This window comes from Macadamia integrifolia, chromosome 6 (assembly GCF_013358625.1).
Source record: "Macadamia integrifolia cultivar HAES 741 chromosome 6, SCU_Mint_v3, whole genome shotgun sequence".
NCBI lineage: Eukaryota > Viridiplantae > Streptophyta > Magnoliopsida > Proteales > Proteaceae > Macadamia > Macadamia integrifolia.
Window position 1 is genome coordinate 11657253 of NC_056562.1, and position 20300 is coordinate 11677552.

At 38.4% G+C, this 20300-nt stretch overlaps 1 long non-coding RNA gene across 1 annotated transcript; it reads left to right on the forward strand.

Annotated features, from left to right (window-relative positions):
- Positions 1–2978: 2978 nt before the first annotated feature.
- Positions 2979–13243, forward strand: LOC122081504. Its single transcript, XR_006141103.1, has 2 exons — positions 2979–3103; positions 12944–13243. It is a non-coding gene; the product is annotated as an uncharacterized LOC122081504 (long non-coding RNA).
- The last annotated feature ends 7057 nt before the right edge of the window (positions 13244–20300 follow it).

Below are 20300 nucleotides of genomic sequence, written 5' to 3' on the forward strand. Positions count from 1 at the left end.
CCATTATATGACCGTAGCACCGATACGTATCGATACTCACCGATACGTACCGATATATTTATCGATACTCACCGATACGTGCTGATATATACCGATACGTACCGATCAATACATATCGATACTCACCGATACGTACCAATACATACCGAAACGTACATTTTACCTCAATTTTATATTTTTCATAGAGTCGTATCGAGGCATGTCGTATCGTATCGATGTGTATTAGTGGTGTATTGATGCATATCGGTATGTATTGTAGGATATATATCGATACAAAATGATTTAAAAAATTCAATGTATCGTATCGGTGTGTATCGTATCGGCCGACTAAATTTAAGATACGTATCGGAGGGTATCGTATCGGTATCGGAGATACTTAAAACCATGATAACAATGCTCAACAATATTAAATGAATGCAATGTCATGATCCGAATTATTATCATACAAGCCTAGTCAACAAATTCTAAATCCATATTGGGTCTTAGTGCTACTGCAACATAGGCGGAATTCTCGGTCTCGGTAAGCCCCTATTAATAATAACAAATAAACCACAACACCAGAACCAACCTTGGCCACGAATTTGTCATGACACTGGAATTTCTCACAACCTTGGCTACCAAAATCTCCCACAACCTCGGCCACGTCAGATGAGTAGGATTATCCAATACCTTTCCCCTACTAGCAAGGGGTTGTAGCACCCGGGTTATTTTCCTAGCCCAATGCAATCTAACATGAATCATATCACACCACAAATACAAGGTGATCATGATTGGGAATGCAATACCGGAATCTCCCACAACCTTGACCACACTGCACCGACAACCATTACCGTACACTCTCTCACTCTATGGGCATGCATTACCGGTATCTCCCACAACCTCGGCCACACTGCATCCCATTCATCAACACTAACACCAACACTAATATGCACATTTAAATTCTCAAATTGCAAGAGGTTCATAATGCACAATTTATGATCACACACATCGATAACATGTTATAAACACTCCTTGAAATAATTCACAACACCCACTCACCTTGTGTTCCTATTTTTTGCGTACTGCTGATGTTCTCATGCCGCGATGCTTCATCGCTTGATGGCTCTATTCCTATGAAATACATAGGTTTTAGGTCAATGATTGAGCATGGGGAAGGTCTCCCTATGGGTCAACTAATCAAAAAGGAGGTCAATACTGGATTTCAGGTGGTTCACCGGTGGATGCTCATCGGTTGGAGGTGACCCACCGGTGAGTTCACCGGCTGATGAATCCGCCAGGTGTAAAAATGGAGCAAAAATATCTACAATGCTTCAAAGGTGGATGCTCACCGGTTGGAGTTCACCCACTGATGACCATCAGTCGGTGAAGCAAAAACTAGGGTTTTTCTGTCCGGACTTGCTCCACAGGCCACTTGGGTCCTTTTGAGTGACTCTGTGTGTGTTTAATTCCCTACGTGGCGATAATCCTAACCCCACTTCTCATTTTATCCTCTTTTGATTAGTTTACTAGTTAGGGTTTTGAGTTATAGGGTTGGTTTTCATGTAGGTAGTACCTACATACACTACTTAGTTTAGGAGTAGTGTAATTAGCTACTTAGATTACTTAGATTATAGGGACTTGATCATTTTCCCCAATTTAGGGTTTAAGTTGCTACAATTTGGGGAAATCAGTTTGGGTTTCATGTGTAGGGTCTCTAGACCCAATTGTGACCATCCCAAACCTTTAGTCTAGGTGCATTACATTATTTCCCCAACCTAAGGTTAGGTTAGGATGTTTGATTGTCACACCCTACCTTGCCCTTTATATGGCACAGGTGTGCAGGCACTGGATACCTCACCGCACCCAGTCAGCCTGCCAGACCAAGATCCTACTCCAAGAGAGTCCACAACACCACAACCATATATGTTAAAATTATAATCAGAGTTCGCAAATGGATCATATAAAATCAAATATAGATAATACCCACCCAGTGCTTCTATACGATACTTGATACCATATATACAATGAATCACAATAACATATATAGTATATATATATACATTAATCCCATTCTAAAACAAATATTTACACAAAATCTCTTCCAACAGTTGTTTTTCCTTCCAACCTGTATCAACAAAAACTGATTTTTCACCACTATCCACATATATACACAAAAGGATAAACAAATACATCAGTCCTCAATGTTGTTGTCCACCGTATGCACAATCATCACATTCGCAGTCATGCCCATGGCTGAAATCATTAAAATCCGGAATACAAGCCAACTGATCCATAACCACGTCATCATGCTCTGAATTATCAACATGCAGCTGACTGCTGTCCTCATCTATGGAACAAAGAAATGGGGGGTAAGCACATGGTGATGCTCAGTGCATGATTAAAATTATAATCAGAGTTCGCAAACGGATCATATAAAATCAAATATAGATAATACCCACCCAGTGCTTCTATACGATACTTGATACCATATATACAATGAATCACAATAACATATATAGTATATATATATACATTAATCCCATTCTAAAACAAATATTTACACAAAATCTCTTCCAACAGTTGTTTTTCCTTCCAACCTGTATCAACAAAAGCTGATTTTTCCCCACTATCCACATATATACACAAAAGGATAAACAAATACATCAGTCCTCAATGTTGTTGTCCACCGTATGCACAATCATCACATTCGCAGTCATGCCCATGGCTGAAATCATTAAAATCCGGAATACAAGCCAACTGATCCATAACCACGTCATCATGCTCTGAATTATCAACATGCAGCTGACTGCTCTCCTCATCTATGGAACAAAGAAATGGGGGGTAAGCACATGGTGATGCTCAGTGAAGGGTGGGATAGAAATAAACACACGCATTCATATGCAATGCATGCTCCACACAATAGAATGATGCTCATGAATCCATTTATTTAACTATTCAGATTTCTTAGTCCATTACTAAGTCTCATCCCCTATGGATATAAGTGCTACTGACGCAGGTGGCATTCCCTACCTTGTACGTTGGGCCTCAAGAATACAAGCTACGCCGCAGGCAAGAGCCAGCCAATCCCGGTTAGAGCCTCGGTCCCCCGGCTAACCCCTAAAAGGTAACCCCATATCAATAACCACAGGCATACAGTACGTTGTATCCTATCTCACACACACATCACATCTATCACATCCACCACTGGTACAGTACGTCGTACCACTCACAGTGCACTGTTGATCAGGCAATCACTTTTATTGGGATTAGTCCGTACCTAACCCCCTACGGACAAGGGGTGTAGCACTTGGGGTTGATACCTAGCCCAAAATTCTATATGGTGCACAACAAATCATCTGAACCATATATGCACACATGAGCACCTGCACGTGACCCATCTCACTTACTTTTCCTTCCACATTTCCACCACCATCATATCCATCATACCACAAATATGCAAGTAGATGCAAATGATGAAAATGAATGCAAATGCACAAATACAATAAGTAATGCAATGCAAATGCACAAATATAATAAGTAATGCATGCTCAACATTAATAAACACACCAAAAGAATGGGGGTCGAGAAGGGCACCCACTCACAGTGAATATCAGGGCCCACAATCTCTCCTGGTGCCGAGGAATCTCTCTTATAGCTATCTGGGATTCCTAAAAATCAACAATCATACTCATGTATTAAAATCAGGTAAATTTTTATTTACCCTAATAGTACTACCTAATATCTCCTTAATAAGATCATCTATAACCTCCCTTATATACTCCACAATTCCTCTTCAAGTCCAATTTAACAAATTTCATTTTAAATCCTTACGGTCTTGCATGAGATTCAGTAGAAATTTCAGATTTCCCCCAATTTGAACCAATTTCTCATATGAATTTATGAACCTAGAGTGGATATCAGTATTTTAACTTCAAAATTGATGCTAAATTCTCAATTCCATAAGCATGCATGGAATTCGTATTCAATATCTCTTGCATTTGTCTCTATACCCTCAAATTAGTGAAATTGAGATGAGATTTTTTTTCCAATTTCAAATTAATTCTCTGTTCCAGAGCTTTTAGTAAGGAACCCAGTCTCCCAGTTCTAAATCGGCCTTCAATAATGAAGATCCCATCTCAAATTTCATTTCACATATATATAATTCCATATACAATAGTAAAATAAAACCAATTTTCATGATAAACCCTCAATCTGAGGTTGCATGTTTGAAATCCATCATTAATCTTACCATGCATGTGATCTACCATCAATTCCCACCTTACAGGTGAATCTTGGACCTCAAACAGTGAAACAAAAATGAATTTTCACCTTGCATGTGGAGAATTAAGCTTCAATTAACTTGCAAGTAAATTTCAGACCTTAGAACAGTAAAATTGAATGGATTTTCTCCTCATCCACAGGAATTTTTCCTAATTAAGGAGAATCAGTGAGAATCCTCACTCTCTGTAGGAGTCGGTCATGGTGTACACATTAATTAACTAAATTATTACATTCCTTTCCAATTTAATCCACCAATTTCAGAGAAATTAAACTCTATGTAGTTGAGTTGTTACTGAAATTTTCATATTTCCTCTCTTTTCACAAATTCCAGTCCAAATCAGTATAAACCCCCTTTTATTTCTAAAATCCCTCTTGTTAGAAGTTAATCTAGGTAAGATTTCTTACCTTTTTGCTGAATCCTCTAGCAATCTCCCAAGCAAATAGATCTCTACTGCAATTTCTCTCTTCCCTTCTCTTCTTCTCCTCTCTTCTTCTTCTTTCTCCTTTCTTCCTCTTACTAAAGGGTGAATAGAATGTGAGAAATAAAGGTTATATAGGAGGTGATGGCCTTTATATAACCCCTCCTTTTTTAATATTAAAATATACATTTTATATCTTTTTTTTTTCACCCTTTTTACCCAACCGGCAACTGCTGCTTGCTCTCTGTCGGCTAAGTTTTTTTCATCCGGAATTGATCTGGCTAGCCGATTGAATCTCTGGATAAATCCAGCGGTTGCCGGTTGCACCCTGCCATCAAAAGACCTGTCAAATTCTGCAAAACAGAACTGAACCGATAGTTGCCGGTTAACCTCTGCTTCTTGGCCTGTTCAGACAGTCTACGAAAATGATCATATCTTTCTCGTCCAAACTCGGATTGAGATGATTCAAGTTGCGTTGGATTCACAACTCAATGCTCTATCATTTTGTAGGAGAAATCATCTTCAGATATTGTTATATAAAATGACTAAAATGCCCATGAACATGAACCTTGCTGGAATCACAGCAATTATACTAACATGTTGTAAACAACATGTATCCAAACTTGTTCGGATCTTATTATTTAGTCATTTTGGCATCACCTAGGGTCATTCTATTATCCAACCTTATCAAGGTTATTAATTAACCTCTTGGCCCACTTTCTTGCTGATCCCTCCAACACCATTAGCAGTAGGCACAAGTACATGTTGGGTCATTCTTTCCTTCCTAGCATTCCACTACTGCCAGCCAAGCTAAGTGTTGGCCTCTCCAATTTGTTACTCTTTCCTGTTCACAGCCAATGTAAAGGGGTGAGATTTAGGGTGTTACATTGATTATAGGGAATTTGATCAACTGCCCAAATTATAGGGTTTGGGGTTGACTAAATTAGGGTTTTTCATGTGGGAGGTCTCCACACTCAATGGTGAGTACATGAACTAGCTAATTTAGGTTTCCTACTACACAAAACCCTCAAGTTAATTTGTAAACATAGGTGAACAATGGGGATTTCGGTTAGGGTTGCCCAATTGGCCTAGGTTAAGAAATAAGGTAAGAGAGTGAGAGAGTATACACCACAGAGACAAGGAAAGGATGTATTAACTCACCAAAGAGGTAGGGTGAGTGGAGGTGATCTCTCTCTTGCTCCTCTCCTTCTTCTTCTTCTCCTTTCTCCCCCTTCTCTTGCCTTTAGTTGGTAGGTAATGAAATGAATGAGAAAGTAGTTGTATTTATAGTAACTTAAGTTAGTTAGGGTCTATTTGGGAAATAAATGAGTTTTCACTCATTACTAGATAAAGTTCCCTAATTGGCGCAAGCGGGCCCACCTTGGGGTGACCTCCTAATACATTAATCTACTACCTGGTAGGTCGTGCCAACCATTTGATGTGGTCTGAGATGCACAGGTGTGAGGCCTGAGCCCCACGGCCAAATAACCTAATTCTAGCCAGTACCCTCACTGGAGGGTGCTCATTGGTTGGTGTCCACCCACCAGTGACCATCAGCTGGTGTGGGCTGTTTGGAATTGGGCATGTTGGCTGTGTGGAGGTCCAGTGTTTGCAAGTATGTGGCCCTATCTTAGTGCATCTAACTACTAGGGTTTAGGTAATTCCCCTCAATGGTAGAGGACTTACGTTGACTTCTTCTTCAGTGGTTTGTAACCTTTCGACTTGTCTCGGCACGAGTAACACCTGCAAGTGGGATCAGTCCTTCCTTCTCGGCAAAAGACTGCTGCTACTCGGTAGTCTTTAGTACTGGCATTCTCCCGTGGTTCATTTGCATTCGGTCACATAAGGGAATTTAGGGCACATGTATAACAGAGAGAGAGTCTCGTATAGTGATTTTTGGATACTTTGGGCTTGTGTGGCACTGTACCTAGAACATGATCGTGCAATTCCATCAGTGACACTTCAGAACAGGTTAGTCATGTGCTAGTGTACTGTTCCTAGCTTTAAAGTATGTTTGGTCTGCATTATTTCGTGGAAATGGAAAAAATATTTCATGACACGGAACAAAAAAGTGTTCCACCAAAATTAAGGCAAAGAATGGATCTTTAACAAAAGAAAAATGGAATCTAACAGTTCTATTGAAAAATTAAAGAAAGAAAAATAGGTCTGGTTGCTTCTCCATTGATAAATTTCTACACAAAGATATAAGAAGACAGAAAATCAAAATCCTATTCGTCTTGCATTTTGTTGCTTTCCATCAACCTCATTATAGCTCATCCCTGTCGATCAACTCAATGTATGCCCCCTTCTCTCTAAATCAATAATTATTCTTCATCGTATTCTTCTGCCGTTAAATTTCTCTCCTGGTTTCTCTCCTTTTGTTTAAAACAAAGAAATGGTTCACATTCTAAATCATCTATGTTGAAGCTAAAAAATTCAATTACACATTGGGATTTATTTCAACAATAGACAAAATAATGTAGATAAACTATACTCCAAACACTATAGTTGCAAGAAGTAGAAGAACCAGGCCCTCCAATAGGCCACGGTTCTTTAGCTGGACTTTCTTTTGGTTTAGGCCAAACCAGCTTTGGCCTAGGTGTTGCTGGTTCACCAAAGCCAGTACGACCACTTAGTCAGTTGGTTTCTATTTTGTTTACTTTTTATTTATTAAGTTTCTTATTGTTCAAGGATCCACTACCACACATGTGGACCTTTTATTTTGTAGTTTCTATTTTCATATTTTTCTTTTAGAAGAAGATTACTACTATTTATAATGTAAGAGCCTTAAAGCACAATCCCCATTATATATTAGTAGTGGTGAGACTTCATCATGGTTAGTGAGAGACTGACCAAGGCCTTAGGTGAGAGGCCTTGGTCAACACCAACAAGGCGCCAAAAAAAAAAAAAAAAAAAAAGCTAGGATGCCTAGGCAACACCTAGACAACTATGTACACTATAGTGGTAACCCGGCAGTACTTAAAGGGTACTGTGATGCAAATTGGATTTTAGACACAAAGGAATCCTTGGCAACTAATGGATATGTATTCACACTAGGTAGTGGAACGATTTTATGGAAATCAGCTATACAAACCAGTGGTACATGTTCCAGCGTGGAGGCATAATCTATGATTTTAGAGAAGGCCAGTATAGAAGCTGAATAGTTGAGAAACCTATTGGCGGATATTCCCTTTTGGAGAAAGCCTATGCAACTTCATTATGATAGTTAGCTGCAATTTCTATTTGCTAATGCAAAGAGTAAGGTCTATAATGGGAAGAGGAGGTATATACGCCTAAGGCATAATCTAGTGAGGCATTATATTACTAAAGGAATGATAGCTATTGGCTTTGTAAGGTCAGAAAAGAATTTGGTTGACTTGTTTATGAATGTGATGCAGATAAGTCATTTAATGAGCTTATTTTTAATCCTTGGGTTGGGTTATGTATGTGTTGGGCCTTTGATCCCATAGGTTTTCTTTGCAGTGGGCCACTTTAATGAGACTAAAATATTGGTAGAAAGTAAAAAAAGGGGATTTAATTCGTTAGTGTAGTTAAAGTCCTGTTTTGAGTCTATCTTCTTTGTTATTTCAGTTTTCTAGTTAGTTTAGGTTTTCCAATTAGTTAAGGATTGGGTTAGGCCTTTCCTTTTTAGTATTTGAGTTAGTTTTGAGTCTTTTATATAAGTTTATAAGGGGCTACAACATTGAAGACGAATTTGATTGAATGAAAAAAAAAAGAAAGCTTTGTGCTGGAGAACTCTGAGGACAGCTTGGGTGAGATGCCCATGGGTGAGAATGCTCATGGGAAGAGTGCGATGTTCAACCCAACCTATTCCCCTACCCCAGTCTTTCCTTCATTCTCTTATTTCTGTTTTATTCATACTATTTGTCCCTGAATCTGATTTTTATTGAATTTACTAAAGATCCTACCTAAGTGATCCAATCTTACATTATTTGGTATCAAAGCCTAGTCAGGCCAAAGATGGAGCCGTTCGATTTTCAGAGAAAAGTTACTTCATACATGTTCCTTGATTGGAAAAAGAATTGAACGTTTACTTTGATTCCTACAACCTGACAGAGGTACAATCATTTCAATATGCTTGCTCCCAAATAAGTGATTATGCTCAAATCAAATGGAGAGTTTGTGAAAGGCAACTTCAAGCTCAAGAACATAAGCCTAGAACTTGGGAGTAGATGGAGTATGAGTTGGCAGGTATGTACCTATCTAAGTAGGAACGGAGAATGTACTCCCCTCCACCAAATTTTCAAAAGCCACCCATAATTGACAAGAGCATGAAGGAATTATCGGCCTCTATTGCACAACGCATTACATAGGAGCAACAAGAGAAGACACCTCCAACCAGTGAACCAGAGTCAGAAGTTGAAGTTAGTGTTGGTGAAAATCCAGCCACTCCTTTTGAGGGAAAGGTAGTCATTGATGTTCCTATCAGAGAGATTAATGTGGATAAAGTCGAAAGCAATACAGTCACAATTGTGGACAAGGAGATCAAACCCAAGGATAATGGTGCTTCAACATCTGTGATGACCGTGAACAACCAAAAGGAAGATCCTAAGGAGTTTGAGGTTGAAATTGTGGAGGTCAAGAACACAGTGGTTGAAGGTGTTTATGTGGATGATCCCATGGATACATTTGAGATTGTTGAAGCTGAGCATGTGGAGTTCATCATGCCATTAAAGTATTTTGAAGATCGAGCTCCTTACATTCTAGACTACATCCGTATTATCAAAGAGCTGCCAGAATTTTTCTACGGCTTGATGAGGGATGTGCACTATGCTATAATCACTCTCACACTCTACAAAATTTGAGGATGAATTTTTTCTAAGAGAGGGCAAATTGATGCAAATAAGTCATTTAATGGGCTTATTTTATTGAAAATAAGCCTTGGATTGGGTTATGTATGTGTTGGGCCTTTGATCCCATGGGTTTTCTTTGTAAGGAGCCACTTTAATGGGCCTAAAATATGGGTAGAAAGTAGAAAAACGTGATTTAATTCATTAGTTTAGTTAGAGTCCTATTTTGAGTCTTTCTTCTTTGTTATTTCAGTTTTCTAGTTAGTTTAGCTTTCCTAATTAGTTAAGGATTGGGTCAGGCCTTTCCTTTTTAGTGTTTGAGTAAGTTGAGTCTTTTATATTAGTTTGTAAGGGGCTACAACATTGAAGACGAATTTGATTGAATGAAAAAAAAAAAGCAAGCTTTGTGCTGGAGAACTATGAGATGCAGTGTTGTGAGAGATAACTTGGGTGAGATGCCCTAGGAAAGAGTGAGATGCTCAACCTAACCTATTCCCCTACCCCATTCTTCCTTTCATTCTCTTATTTCTATTTTGTTCATACTATATGTCCTTGAATCTAATTTTTATTGAATTTACTTACATTAGAAGGTTTAAACCACCAAGATTATACATGAGACATCTAAAGGAATAAGCTTAGATCCAGAACATAAGTCTTGTAATGAATACCTTACCTATGTGAGAGGAGATCCTTGAAACTAAGCTCAAAGGGTGAAAAAAAATGATGTCATTAGATGAATTATATGGTACTACTATTTTTGGCTCATTCTGGTTAGATGGGAAAATAGTATTGACCACAATGAAAGGAAGATGAGTTATAAACTCTTAATCAGCCATAATTTATATGTATGGGTTGTGTTAATTGTGGTGCACACACTGGGCTAACTTAAGTGAAGTAGGAAGTATGTCCACTTCTAATGCAAATTTTAAAGGAAAATTCTCTAAATGTCAATGATTTTGAGATGGGGAAAAGGCCAGTTAAAAATGTCCACATGTTTGAAAGGGACACTAGTAAAGTCGATTGTTAGGATGTGGATGTAAAGTTAGTCGGCTACACCGGTGTGGAAAGGGTCAAGAAGTATAATCTCATCCATTCTCTTTACTATGAATTGTTAGACCTAGTGTAGATTCAAGTCCAAAATTCATCTACCGTGAGGCATCCAAGTGTTCTTATGTGCTCAATCACTCCATTTTTGTGTAGCTGGTATTGTGTAACTCGTGTGGTAATTGTTTTATTAAATGATTTTATAAAAGGAAAAGTTTTAAAATACCTCTTTTGGTTTTCCTTGTTACTGTTTCCTTCAAGGTTTGAACCATTGACCTCCCCGATATTGCTTTTTGTAAAGCAAAGGACTTGGAAATGGGTAGTCCCACATTATTGGTCGACTGTGGTTCATATAGTATTATGGAAACTACAGGGGTATATGGTTCTTTGGAAGAAAGACTCCTATGCTCTCTTGTCTTCGGTGGGTTCAGGGTTTATTTTCACATGTGTGCACACCGAGCCTAGCCTTTCCAGGTTAGGCCTGCTGGGTCGGTTCGCATTGTGGCTTGGTGTGGCATGCCGAGGCCCTGTGTGTGTGTGTGTGTGTGTGTGTGTGTGTGGTTTCTTTTTGCTTCGGTCAAGACTTAAATCTGGCTTTCCTTCGGATAGGGATTCTCTAAAGTTAGATTTGTTTTTCTCCATATCAACCATAGCGTGTTCAAAGTCAGGGTTTGTTAGGAACCTTACCAATGTACACTACATTCTGTTTGACATTGAATGAGGTTTTTTTGGTGTTGGTGATCTTTCGTTGCTTGCTGTCCAGAATACTTTGGACGTCACGCCAGTAACGGCTAGTTTTTGTCTCTCTCTCTCTCTTTTTGTTTTTTTGTTTGGTTTCTGTTTTGAGAGTTCTCGTTGTTCTTTTGTTTTGATTGATTGAGCACAACCTGAGTGTATCCCGACATGGCCCAGTTAGTGAGTGCAACAACAACTGGAAGGCCTAAGGGGCTTTTTCATTTTTTATCGTAAAACCTGTATTCTTAGTTTAGAGCCCTATTGTTAGTAATGTTAGGTGTCAATGAGTGCAAGTTTTACAAGTTCTTGTTATTCTTTTCCTATAAGTACGTAATCAGTTCCCCAATCGATGGATTTGAATTAGATTTGATTTTTTTAGGGTTATCAAAGCTTTTGAGTGCAATGTGGCGGCTTTCTTTCCTATTTTGTGGGATTTCTCTTTATTCTTCTCCTCCCTATGGTTAGCTTTTCTGTGCCTTCTTTTTTCCCATTGAATTCTTAACTTTTACCTGTCTCTCCCTTGTCAGTAAATAAATTATTGATCCTTTATTTTCTTTAATGGAAGCAGCTATCTCTTGTCTAATTTCCATTTTCATATTTTTTGGGTGGAGTCAGCAGATGATCTAATAAAAAAAGAAAAGGTTACAGGATTAATGCTAGGCATACCCAGACAAATACAAGGTATAACACAAAGGGGGATTAGAAACTCCACCTTTGGCATTGCCATCAGCAGAAACTCCTAATCCACAATTCTAAATCTACTTTTACCTCTCATATCGCAATTTACATCAGCTCCCACTTCAGATGTTTCACCATGATTCCGATGTTTTTGAGTAGCAGCCTTCTTTGCCAAAGAGCATCCACATTACCCTTTCTGTAAACATGAGAGATATGCAAACTTATGGAAGATAGGTAAGCCTGTAAGGAAGTCCATGCATGTTGAAATTTCCTAGGGATATAGTTTGAAAGAACAGAGAGCACTACAGATTCAGAATTGGCCTCAATCCCCAGATTTGAAATTTCATACTGCTTGGCCAAGCAAATACCAGAAACTAAAACCTGATATTCACAAAGAAATTGTTCTGGATGCCACCTGCACCCACCTTACCTGGTTACCCATGAAACAACCATCAATATTAATTTTATGCCAATCCTGCCGAATACTGGGTGCAGTTGTAAGCTTCAGTTTGCTGTTACAACTTCTGATTCCTCCCTCTCCCCTGCAACTCTGAGCATCTCAGGGATTTCTTCCCTTCCCTTACCGTCCCTCCATCACCTTATGTACTTAGTAGCTATGGATGGAAAATAGTTACTGCTTATAAACTCAATCTTGCTGCTTAGGTAGATCTTTGTAACTTTTAATGTTTTATGCACTGTTGTTTTGAACCGATTGAGTAATTAGAGATTGAAAAGATGAATTAAGTTTGAATGTTTGAGAGCCTGAGGGCTATGTGTGATTCTTCTCCCCCCCCCCCCCCCCTTCTTTGTGCGATTCCTCCCTCACCCCCTCCCCCTCCCCCTCCCCTGCAACTCTGAGCATCTCAGGGATTTCTTTCTTCCCCTATCGGCCCTCCATCACCTTATGTACTAGGTAGATCTTTGTCACTTTTTATGTTTTATGCACTGTTGTTTTGAATTGGTGTTTAAAGCTAAAAAAATTCACTGGCATTGCAGAAGATGGAGGGGTCATTTGGGAGCTGGATAAGTAGCATATGAATGGATAAAAGGGTTTGGTGGCGCAGTGTTCTCGTGAGTTTTGGAGCTTTGCAGGTACAATATATACATGCTGCTAAGATAATTCAAGATCCAAGTGTGAATTTTTTGGTGTTAGATCCATCCCTTATTGAATTCTAGCTGAAATTATTTCAATCTTCAAAGGGAATACATCTGTAGTTATGAGGTTCTAAGATACAAAGGCCTTTTGTTGTTTCCAACACCAGGACGACATAATTCACTATGATTGAACAACGTCAACAGTAGGAATTATTCTGTGCATTTCTTAAAAGCATTAGGCAGCCTACCCAATGGTGAAACATTCTTTTTTAAGAGCTTTCACTGATGATTGATCTTTTGAATTCAGTGCTAATGGAAAATGATGCAGTATATAGGCACCAGTAGCTATGCAAGGAGAAGGAATAGTCTGCAGTTTCAGGAATTTCAGAATTCCTAGTTTTTCTAGGATCCTTAGTCTCACCGGGAATCCTATTCTTAGTCGACTGTGGAGTTCTATTTAAGTAGATTTCTGTTTTCTTTCTTATTTTGATTCTTTTTATGTTTTCTAGATCAGCTAGATTAGGAATCTATAAGTCCAGTCTTGTTATAAGTTGTTTTCCCTTACTATGTCAAGTTTTAGTTGGTGTAGGAACTCCAATTACGGCTGGAAGTTTTTGAGTTAGTTTTGGACTTCTATTGGTCAATTAACAGGCTTATAAGATTGTCCTAGTATGCATATAGAACTGAATCACATGAGAATCTTGCATGCATTACTGCCAGATTTAGAGAGAGAGGAGATTTTCATAAGTAATATTTGTTGACCTTTTGACATGAGAGATCATTGTTGTTGTGGTAATGCAGCATGCGTTTTGGTGCATCAATGGTTGATGTCATGTTCGTTGTACTGAATTTTGTGGTATCATAACGTGAATGAAAGAGATGCTCACAACAATGCATATCTTTAATTGAATTAAATATGAGACAATGTTTTTACTTTGGTGTACAAATCCCTTTAAGATTTACCTCTTCCCTCTCTTAGAATTAAAATATGAAACTTACAAGGGATATGCACAAATAGCAAGTTGGGATTGAGAATCTCATTTATAGTCAAAATAAGACTCTCTTTAGAGTTTTATAAAAGAGGAAAAGGGGAAGGAGTTATGCATTTTTTTTATTGCCCTTGGCCAAACTCTCTCTCTCTTTATCTCTCTCTTGATTTGTGCGGATTAGGGTTTGTGAAACCCAAGAACAAGAAAATTTGTGTGTGCATATAGTGTTCATCAATTCATTCAAGGGTTGAAAGCATTGAATTTTACTGTTGTTTGGGTGTGGAAGAACTATTATCTAGAGGAGTACTTGAGGATCTGAAGTAACTCTATTTCTTCCTGTTTGATTACTGGTTTTTGATATGATGATTTGGATGCAAGAGATGCCCGATCCAATTTTTACCGTTGTGCAATCGGATTCACTCATACACGTGATCTATTGGGCTAACCTAATTTAAAAGCATCACATTCTCTATTTCTCCTCATGAGTTTACAAGCTTGGGCCAAAATAAATAAATAAAAATAATAATACTTTGCTTCCATAGTAGAAAAAGAGGGCAGATCTCAGTACAGTGGTAAGGCTGCTCGATCCATTGCAATTTAATGGTCGTAAGGAAACAATCTTCCTGTAAAGCGCAGTTAAGGTTGAGTACATTATGACTCTTATGCAATGGTTACGCCTTCCATAAAAGAGAAAGGACTGAGACTGCATTCATTTTTAGTCTCACACCCATGGTTTTAAGTATCTCCGGTACCGATACGATACCCTCCGATACGTATCTTAAATTTAGTCGATCGATACGATACACACCGATAATCCTTTCGTATCGATATATATCCTACAATACATACCGATATGTATCAATACACCATCAATACACATCGATACGATACGATACGATATGCCTCGATACAACTCTATGAAAAATATAAAATTGAGGTAAAATGTACATTTCGGTATGTATTGATACGTATGGGTGAGTATCGGTATGTATCGATCGATACGTATCGGTATATATCGGCACGTATCGGTGAGTATCGGTATATATCGGTACGTATTGGTGAGTATCGATACGTATCGGTGAGTATCGGTATGTACCGATACAGTCCGCTACGGTTATATAATGGCCAAGATGGGTAATTTTTTAGAAAAACATGATTTTTTGAAGGGTTTTTGTTCCAAAGTTGCTGTCAGCCATATTTCTTTCTAACTAAAGTGGAAATCAAGGTTGGGAACAAGGATTTTACATTTATGGGACAACTACAAATCTTGAATTCTTAGTACGATATCCTCAATTTAGTGTTTATACATAATACATGTTATCAATAGCTTTTTTTAACAAATTCTTTATGCAAAAGTGTTTAAAAAAATGTTTCCTATCCATTTATGTGTGTATCTTTAGCGTATCTTAGTGTATCTCCGATACGATACGATACCCTCCGATACGTATCTTAATTTTGGTCGACCGATACGACGACCGATACCGATACTTTAATCCTTGCTCACACCTATGAAAGAAAATGATAGATGGCAGAGAGTTTCAAATAAAATTTGTTATTAATATTCCAACTAGTTTGATCACAATTTTCTCGACTTAACCGTTTTAATTGGCCTAGAAAAGAAATCCAAATTTTTGAATTATACTTGATCGTTTTAATTGGCCTAGAAAAGACATACAAGATTTTGAATTAAACTCATGACCGATGCCAAGATCAAAACCAGAACAATAAGCAATTATTTGATAAATTTCTAATTTATGCAATATATAATATGCTGACACTACGGTGTTCTTTTTCTTTTTCTTTTTCTTTTTTTTTTCTTTTTTTTTTCTTTTTTTTTTTTTTTTCAAGAAGCTCAGTTTGGCAGCAACAAAGCAATGGTGCAGGCGAGGCTTTATGGCGAAAATGCAACATACACATTTCTCTCCTTTCTTAACACAGTCAAGGTTGCATTCATGAAGTCTGCAGTTTGAATTTAAAGGAAGAGAAGGAAAGTGAAATTTTGAAACTTAAAAAAGAAACTTTTGTTGTCACATCACCCTTGCCCTTGATTTCAGGTGGAGCCCAGCGGCTTGATGTGGATAACCATAACCAAAGCCATCGTTGGTGAGATAACCAGGAGGCTGTGGGAGCAACTGCATAAGGAGGTCCTTGATGGTATCCCTGCCCTGGTGGTGGATAGGACTGGGTGGGTGGAGGATACACTGCTGATATACAAAACAGTAAAGGATTAACTGAATTTTCTTGAGCTATAATTGAAAGGTTAGGTTCTGGGTTGGAGGTGTGAGAGGCTTGATTTATAGCTCCTTTGGGCCAATTCTCTTTACCAATAAAGAGATGAAGAGAACTTTCTTATTTTAGGGTGAGGGTCCTGATTTACTCCTTTTAACCCATCAATATTTTTTTTTTCGCTAAATGATCATTTGTATATTAATGGAAAAAGAAAAAATTAATGTACATAACTCAGGAAAATAAAAGACAAGAGAAAGGAAGATGCATTTAATCCACTTTCGGCATTGCCATCAATGGATTAAGACACCCAAACCCACACTCTTCACAATAGAGAAATAAAACAAAGATAAGCTATTGCAGCCTATATCTTGGGCGACCGGAGGCATCCGAGTCTAAATACATCTTGACTAAAGCCGGCCAAAAAATAACAGGGGATGAAACTTCAAAACGGGTGGCTGAATTGGATAAGAAATCAGCAATGAAGTTTGCTTCTCGGTAGCAACGAGTGATCTTCTACTCCACCATTGAAGATAGGAGGAACAGGATAACCATCATTGATGCACGATCCAAGGTAAATTTCTTTTCATTAAAAGAATTATCACAGCGATTGAGTCACATTCAATCCAAAGGCGTTGAGCTCCCAGTCTTTTTGCATGCTCAAGACCTAAGATAATGGCCATGAATTCAGCTTTGAAGTTTGTACAGATGCCAAGATATTCTCTGAAGTTTGCAATCACCTTAGTTCTCTCATTTTTGAATACACCACCCGCCCCAGATTTTCCTAGATTCCCTAGGGAGCACCCATCTATGTCCAACTTTAGCCAGCCACTTTGGGGGGGGACACCAAAAGATAGAAATGCATTCTTTATGTCTCAATGAACCTAGAAATGCATTCTTTATGTCTTCAATGAACCCCTGGGAAACCAAGTCTTCTCGCACACAACAAGTCTTCAAGAGATATCGCCACTCCTGTATGAGCCAAAGTTTGGCAGCGAATTTCAGCTTTCACTCTAGCGAAGCAAACACTCACAGGGCTAATTCCTTCATAGCGCCTAGAGTTTCTTTCCAACCAAATGAAGTATGGGATCAAAATAAAGCCCTTCTACCAAATTCCTTTCAGAGATATGGATTTTGCCTGTATTTTCCACCAACAAATCAAGTGATCATCATCTATAAAATTAGGCCATTGGATACCGAAACAGCCACAGAACAAATTCCACATTGAGGTAGCAAAACCACATTTATAGAATCGTGGTCTTTGCACTCCTCTGCCTGACCGCACAATTCACATATGGATGGCAAGGGAATCCCCCACTTTTTCATGTTGACATCAAGAGATAATTTTTTTTTTTAGCAGTCTCAAACCAAAAACAGATTGATGAGGAAGGATAGAGGATTTCCATAAAATGGAAAACCATCCCACTTTAGGCACACTTCTTCTAAATTTATCCCAAGCCGAGTTCACTATGAAAACTCCCACTGTGGTAGGATGCCAATGGCATTCATCCATATTATTAGAGATATGGATGGATTTTGCTTCCTTAAAAATTCTAGCCATAAATTCCGAACTTACAGTAGGGAAATTCCATATGTAATTGTGAATAAAATCAGGGACTTTTGCCCTTAAATTCACAAATAAATCACCTTCGAGGGAAGATCTTTCTAAAATAGAGGATTTTTCAAGCCAAGAATCTGTCCAAAAATTGATAAGGTGACTGTTTCCTACTGTCCAATGCTCATTGGAGGAAACAAAATTCCAAAATCTCTTTATTCCTGGCCAAATGAAGGAGGATACATGATTGGTCTTAAGAGAGTCATCAGCTTTGAGAAAGTGACCTCGGAAGAATTTACTCATTGAGGAATCACTATGTTTTATTTCCCAAGCTAGTTTAGAAAGATAGGCGTAGTTCACATCCCGCAGCCTTCGAATCCCCAGACCTCCCTCTTGTTTGGGCTTACAGACGTCATCCCATTTCATCACAATTTTCTTTGCTACCTCCATATCACCAAACCAGATGAAATTATGCATCCACCTTTCAACCAGCTTTATTGAATAATCAGGCCACCAGTAAATTGCAAAGTTGTGAATTAGAATGCTAGAGATAACTGACTTCACCAACTCCACTCTCCTGGCCATGGAGAGCAATTTCCCTTTCCATCCAGATAGTCTCTTTTTTATTTTATCCATCAAAGGAAGGGCATGATCTTTTCTCTCTCTCCCTCTAAATATTTCCACACCCAAATATGGGCAGCCTATTGGATTGAATACCCAAGAAATCACAACTAAACTGCTTCCTGTGGGGCGCCACCTTCCCAAAAAATAATCTACTTTTTTCAAGGTTAAAAAATTGGCCAGAGAAAACCTAATACTTGTCAAGGAAAAATTGGAGGTTCATCACATAGTTTGCAAAGGCATTCATGAAAACAAAAATATCATCTGCGAAAAATAAATGGGAGGGAAGAGACACACCTCTTGGCCCAAGGAGGGACTTTAATTTTCCTTCATCAATTATATTTTTTAAACCTCTACAAAGAACTTCCTCTGCCAAGATGAACAACAGGGGGGAGAGAGGATCACCTTGATGCAGACCCCTGCCCACAGGAAAGAAGCCAACTGGACCCCAATTAACTAGAATTGAGATTCTGGTAGAGCTCAAAATAAGATGGATCTAGGATATCCACTTTTCTGAGAAACCAAACTTTCCCAGAGTGGCAAATAGAAATTCCCATGACAAGGAATCAAATGCCTTCTAAACATCAAGCTTCAGACCCAACACTCCATCTCTCACTGCTGAATGCATCAGATTGGCTAGCTCAAAGACCAAACTGATATTTGTAGAGATAATTTTTCCTTTCTAGAAGGCACCTTGCTCCTCTAAAATAAGACTGGGAAGAAAAGATATGAGCCTAGATGACAGAATCTTGGTGAGAACTTTACAAAAAAAATTACCCATACATATAGGCCTAAATCTGTCCAGAGAAGAAGCGCTCTTAGTTTTGGGGATTAGGGTGATGAAGCAGTTGTTAATTCCTTTAGGAAGCTTTCCAACCAAAAAGAAATAAAATACTGCTTTGCAGAAATCGTCTTCAATGATATCCTAACACTTTCTAAAGAATGATCCAAGGAATCCATCCGAGCCAGGGGAGCTATCCGGATTTAAATCCCACACAGCTATCTTTATCTCTTCCCTGCTAGGGATAGCATCCAATCTTTGAGTGTCTTCCAGAGATAAAACCTTGGGAATACAGTCCAACAAATCATAGTGAGCAACTATTGGAGAGGCTTGATGAAATTTCTCAAAGTAGGAAGCAGTATATTTGGCTATGCCCAATTGGTCTTCCACCCAAGTGCCGTCTTTCTTTTTTAGACTAGAAATTTGATTTCTAGCTCTTCTCAATTTAACAAAGAGGTGAAAAAATTGAGTTGCAGTCACCATTTTTTTCCCATCTCAACTTAGCATTTTCCGACCACAGTCTTTCTTGCATTTTAGTTGCTAACAAAATGGCAGTCTTAGCTTCGGCCTCTTTATTGAAGAGATCATCAGACATCCCTAGATCTTCAATTGTTTCCTGGATTTCCTTCAAGGATCTCGAGGCTTTCTCAATCTCCTCATTGAGATTAAGGAAAGAAGAACGAGCCCAAGATTTTAAAGCCCCCTTTACGATCTTCAATTTCTGAGAGAAAACAAAAATTGGATCACTGTTGAACTGAATCTTCCAAGCCTCCTCAACCACAAAGAAAAAGATGTGTTTTCCATCCAGAAACCATGAAAATGAAAGGGGACATTTTTTGGTTTTGGAATGGCATCTGAAATAACTAACAAAGGAGCATGATCAGAGCCAGGATTCCACAAGACTCATTGAGTAATATTTTGAAAAAAAGCGATCCATTTTTCATTGCAGAAGCTCTGATCCAACACTGCTGCAATGTGGCCCCTCCTTCTATTATTCGTTCAGGTGAATTTTTTCCTAGCGGAAGAAACAGGCAGAAGCATGCATGCATTGACCATTGCCTGAAACTCGATTGCAGAGCTGATATT